Genomic DNA, 6,000 nt, shown 5'->3' with positions numbered 1-6,000 from the left:
AGCTATAGCCAACTGCTGGTATTCGTGTATCACTTTCCAAAAAGTGGAAAAATATAGGCTTATGCCCAAGACCCCATTAATCCCCTTACCTATTTTGATGAGACCTTCCAGAGAAATATTTTTTACATTAATGGACCTTTGGCCGTACCCAGGAGGTTTGGGAAGCACATCATCCTCACTGTGGGGGATTATGCTACTCTGAACCCAGTGTTGTAAACATTAGACTCACAAAGGTTGCTGATGTACTGATATCATAGTATATTTTAATGTGTAGGTTTTTCCAAGAGAATACTCACCAATCAAAGGACCCAATTAATGACCAACTTGATGCAATGTCTCTGTGGTCTGTGTGAGCAATTTAATGAGACTTTAAAGCAGATGTTCAAAATGTTGGTTGAATCTCAGACTGGGAGCATCATTTCCCACACCTGTTATTTTCTTTCCAAAAGGTACCACATGCCTACGTCAGGTTTCCCTGTTTGACCCCTCAACCCCTCAATCTGATTAGTGAATCAAAGAAAATGAGACATTCTTGTAAAATCTGTTGTGGACTATGGTATGCAATTCTGGGAGAAAATGCAAACATTGTCTGAATTTGGTGCAGGAGAATATGATTCAGACCAAAGCTAGCCAGAAGCAGTTGAATGACAGAAATTTCCAAAGTGAGTCTATTAAGGTATTGGTGCTAGTCCCCATGACCCAAAGTAAACCACAGGCTGCTTGGTAGGGCCCATATCATCCATCAATGCCTCAATGTCATCAATTATGTGGTCACTGTAGACCAGGATTTCCCAAACTCCAGTCCTCATGGCCCCCAACAAGTCATGTTTTCAGGATTTTCTTACTATTCAACAGGTGATGGAATCATTATCAAAGCATCATGTGTCCTATATTAAGGAAATTTTGAAAACATGACCAGTTGGGAGTCGTAAGGACTGGAGTTTGGGAACCACTGCTGTAGATCATGCCAGTGGCTCGTTTGCTTCGTAATAGTGAGATCAGAAATGTCCATGCAAGTACCAAGTGATGCATGTTACACAAATCTGGAATGGCAGCCCGAAAAAAAGGGAAAAAGCCTTGACTACAATAGCTTCATAAGAAGCGCTGGCTCCAGTTTGCAAAGAAGTACAAAAAGGGGACAATAGAAGATTGGAAATGGTTGATTTGGAAAGGTGAGATGAAAGCCAAAAGACTAGGCTCTGAACGGGCAAATGAGTCTAAAAGAAAAAAAGAGGCAAAAGGTGTTAATGGATCAAGAAACTGAAGGAACTGTTAATTTTGGTGGAGAAAACTTAATGATATGGAGTTGTTTCACAGTTAAAGGTATTAAATACTTGACCAGGATGGGTGGTGGTCTCAGTGCTGAGCTAAATGTGAGTATCCTGCAAGACGAGTTACTTCATACACTTGAGTACTATGGGTATGAAAACGGCAATTCTGGTGTTTAGATGTTATTCTCATTACTCTATTTACTGATCAGATTAATTTATTTTATTTTTTGATGGATCAGACTTTTATAAACGCAGCAACACCAAATATAAATATTTGTAAAAAAAAAAAATTATATATATATATATATATATATTCTTAATTTTTAATGTGGTAGAAAAGATAGAAAATTAGAGAACAATCAAATTCTAAATGTTAAGGTCATTGTGTAGTCATATGTGACTATATCATAACATGAGTTACCTAGCAGTATTTTAAGCTTATTTCATAAATTGTATCTTTCCAAAAGAACATAATAAAAATTTAGATGAGATAAATGAAAAAGAACACCGATCAAAATTATAGAACACTTTCAGATACCTGCAAGTTATTGATGTTGATCTGGCACCTGATGCTAATCACCTGATGCTAATTTCCTTAATTATATGATAAACCCTATTTAACTGGCAGCAAAACTTTCGAGTTTACACCAAAAATGGTGTGTCGTTCCAAAGTGACTGAAACCCTCCGGCAGCAGGATGACCAGATGAAGGCCAAAGGGGTGACCCTGTCAGCCATAGCAAGAGAAGTTGGTCGTTCCAAGTCTGTGATTTTGAAAATATTGCATATTTACAACAACTGAAACTCTTTCAAATCCCCAAGAAGGCTTCTCGAAAGACAAATGCAAGACAGGACAGGATAATAATTCTCCATTGGTTATCATTTCAACAGTGCAGCTGGAATTGTTCACCAGTTCAGCACTGAACGAGGTAAAGATCTGTCTCATCTTACAGTGTCACAACGTTTAAGAGCATTCGGACTGAAAGCTCACTCTGCAATGACCAAACGTCTTATTAGAAAAAAGAATCAAAAGGCTAGACTCACCTTTGATGAGGATCATGTTGTGTGAACAGGGGAAAAGTGCTCCACAGTTCAAGAAAGCCATGGAACCCATAGGGTGGAGGGGCAACATGACTAGAGGGAAGGGAAGGAGTGATGGGGTTAATGGAAACAGGAATGGTTTGTTTATAAGGCAGAGTAAAGGGATTGGTGGGTAGGAGGAGTTCCCTGGAGGAAGAGGTGGGACAGTTGAGGGGTGTAAGTAAAGGACTTTGACTTACCCCCTCTCTCTTGACTTCCGGATATGGAACGATCTGACTGGAGAGGTTCCTATAAGGTGTCAGGACGTCACCTTCTATTTCTCCATGGAGGAGTGGGAGTATTTAGAAGGACACAAAGATCTGTACAAGGACGTCATGATGGAGGTTCCCCAGCCCCTCACATCACCAGACTTCCGGATATGGAACGATCCGGACGTGCGACAGGATGGCTGCTACCCGGAAGCAGCGGATTCATCATGGCAGTGCACGGGCCCCTGGCAGCGCAGTCCCACGTCTTGGCTGCTGGGGGTTAACCCGTTGGCACTTTCCCCTCGCTCCCCTGTCAGCTGCGGGCGGCGTCCCCCCTCCCTCATATCTCAGGTACTTGCCGTGTGCGGGGGGAGCGAGGAGGAGATGCGAGAGCCCCTTCGGGGACCCTCCGCGGTAGGACGTGGGCAGGGCAGTACTCAGCTGCTGCTCCGGCCGCGGGAGGAATCTCCGTCCGGGCCGCGGCAGCCGGGAGGGGGGCGTGGCTTGGCTGCGGCCTACTTCCGGTCCGAGCCGCGGCCTGGATTGCTGGATGCGGCGGCTCCCGGACGGGGAGAGCGCCCGGCGGTGACAGAGGCCAGCTTTACCCCTCGCGGAAGGCGGGGGGGGGGCCGCGGAGCTGCAGCCAGTGGTGGGTCCGGCACCAGGGCAGGCGGGCCTGGGGCGACGGGTGCCCAGGAAGCGTCGGTGAGTGGGGGTGACGGCAGGGGCCCTGCAGTTCCTGCTTGGTCACCCAGATCAGGTTGCAGCTCCCGGCCGCGGCGGTCTCCCCCAGGAGGGGGAGGGCCCAGCGGACAGAGGCTTTCATGGGGCCCAGGAGGGCTGGATGCGGCGGCTCCTGGCCAGGAGAGCGCCCGGCGAGGACGGAGGCCAGCGTTACCCCCCCCCCCGCGGGTGGAGGGGGGGGGGGCCGGGGGGCTGCAGCCAGCAAGGGGTCCGGCACCAGGGCAGGCGAGCATGGTGCGACGGATGCCCGGGAGGCGTCGGTATGTGGGGGTGACGGCGTGGGCCCTGCGGTCCCCGCCTGGTCACCCAGAGCAGGCGTGCAGCTCCCGGCAGCGGCGGTCTCCCCCAAGGGGGGGAGGGCCCGGCGGACGGATGCCTTCTGGGCCCAGGAGGGCAGGAGGCTGGCGGCTCTGGATGGGAGTCTGCTGGCAGCGGGTCGGGCCACAGGTAACCCCTGTACTTGCAGGTAGCAAGGGGGGGTCAGGCCAGAAGATAAGGCCCGCGGTGGCAGCCCGTAGGACGGGACGGTTTCCGGGGTTGTCGCCGCGGGACAGAAGATGGAGCTTGGAGGATGGTGCCCACGCGGCGTACCAGGAGGACGGCCGTGGTGGTGGCAGCGCTTTGGCGGCGTCTGCATTACATGAGCCAGAGGCGGTCGGCTCCAGCGAGGAGGAGGAGGAAGCAGCGACGGATGAATCAGACGTCCGGATGGCGTGATTTTTATTCCAGGATATGCCGGGTCGCGGTCGGGTGAGACGGCCGTGGATTTGGCAGGGCTGGGGGGGGGCGGCTGCGGACACGGCAGCGCCGAGTGGGTTGGTGTTTTGACCAGGTATGGGGTTTACTGAAGTGGTGTATACGGTTGTGGAGAGTGCGCATGCACCGCCGGCGGCATGGACGGGATCGGTGGTTAGTAGGCGCAGGTGCGGCAGGCAGAGTGAGGGCGCATGAGGCGGCAGGGGAGCATTTTCGGGCAGAGGCGGCAAGGGCTGTGACAGAGTGAGTGGTGAGGAACGAAGAGGGGGATGAGGTGGTGCGTCTGGCTGACAGACAGTGGCCAAGTGTGAGAGGTATGGGTGCTTCAAAGGCCCGCTGGGGGGGCTCACTTGCTGGAGGATGTGAGGGATAAGGTTTGAATGGGGAAACGTGTAGCAATAGTTTCGCTGCTCCCCCGGGAACAGTTTCACCTGGATTAGGTTAAGCCAAGTGATTCCAGGAAGGATAAGTAGAGGGAGGGGAGCGCCGGTGGAGGCTCACCCTCGTACATTTGCAACGTGGCTGCGGGCATTTGCGTTTTTTGGCAAGGGTATCGGGGGAAGGAATTGGGTAATTGGTTCGGCATGGTTCGGTTATATGGATCCATTTGGGGTGGCTTGTTAGGTCATATGGCGGTTTAGTCTGGCTTCAGTACGCCGAGTAATTTCAGCAAGGGAAGGTGTTGCGTGCCAGTATGCGGTAGGATCATACGGGCACATCCTTATGGCTGCAGTGGATGGCGGCTCCTAGTCAGCCCCCCCCCCCTTTTTGGGGGGTAGTTGGCTGTTCGGGGCTTGGAACCCCGGCGACACGGACGATGAGGGTTTTTTGGGGGGAATAGAAGGATGGGTGGTGCAGATTTGGCGCGGACGGTTGTCTTAAGCATAAGTGTTGGGTTGTGGTAAGGAACATAGTAATTCTGCGTCATTCTATTTATATTGGTGGATCTTTGCCTCCTTATTGGAAGTTTGCGCTGGGCTAGGGGACACCTGGTGGTTGTCAGTGGAAAGAGGGGTCAGGAAGTGGTGTTGGGCAGGATGGGTGGGCCATTCGGGGCCCTCCTTGTCACGATTGGGTTTCTCTGTTGGGGGGTAGTGCCGGAAATGAGCCGTATATAGATGTATATATTTCGGCTTGTTCAAAACGTATCTTATCTGGAGGAGTCATCGGTGTATGCCTGCTTGGCTCCAGAATTGTCGGCGGTTTATTATGTGTCGTTTGACAGAGGGTGGGATTTGGTAAAGGCGGTGAGCCGGGGAGCATTGATGGCAAAGGCGAATTTGGAGGCGGCATTTAGGTTGTTACTGGTCCACCCTGCTAGCTAGCAGTTCTGGTGCTGCGGTGGGGAGGGGAGTTATTATTATGTTGATCGGTGGGTGCTAATGGGTTGTTGTCCCATTTTATGTTCCTTTGGAGGCGGTTATTTCTTGGTGGAGTGGTTTGTGCGTGGTGTGTCCCAGCTTACACCTCTTATTTATTATAGGTTGATTCTCTTTACATCGGGTTGGCGGGTTGATGATTCGTTGAGGTTGATTGTTTTATTACAGATGGTGGTGGATACTCTTTTGGGCCTGTTGGCGCAGGCGAAGACTGAGGGTCCAACGCCAGTGATACGGTTTGTGGGGATAAAGTTTGATGTTATGGTCAGAGGGGTAGGATTCGTGGGTAATGGTGTGGTCCTATGGGCTGCGATAGAGGCAGTTAGGTCAGCTAAGACGGTGCGGTTTCAGGCGGTGCAGTCTTTGCAGGGGCGGTCGAACCACGGGTGCAGAGTTACGCCGCTGGGGTGCGTGTCTGCTGGACGGCTGGCGATGGCTGCGCCAAGGGTGCAGCCATCGGATCCTTTGTGTGTGGTCACGAGGGAGATCAATGATGATCTGATGGTGTAGGAGGTTTTTTCTTACGGCGATTTAGTGGCCGCGGATTGTGGCTGGGTAAGGTG

This window comes from Anomaloglossus baeobatrachus, chromosome 3 (assembly GCF_048569485.1).
Source record: "Anomaloglossus baeobatrachus isolate aAnoBae1 chromosome 3, aAnoBae1.hap1, whole genome shotgun sequence".
Lineage (NCBI taxonomy): Eukaryota > Metazoa > Chordata > Amphibia > Anura > Aromobatidae > Anomaloglossus > Anomaloglossus baeobatrachus.
This window is presented reverse-complemented; position numbering follows the sequence as displayed.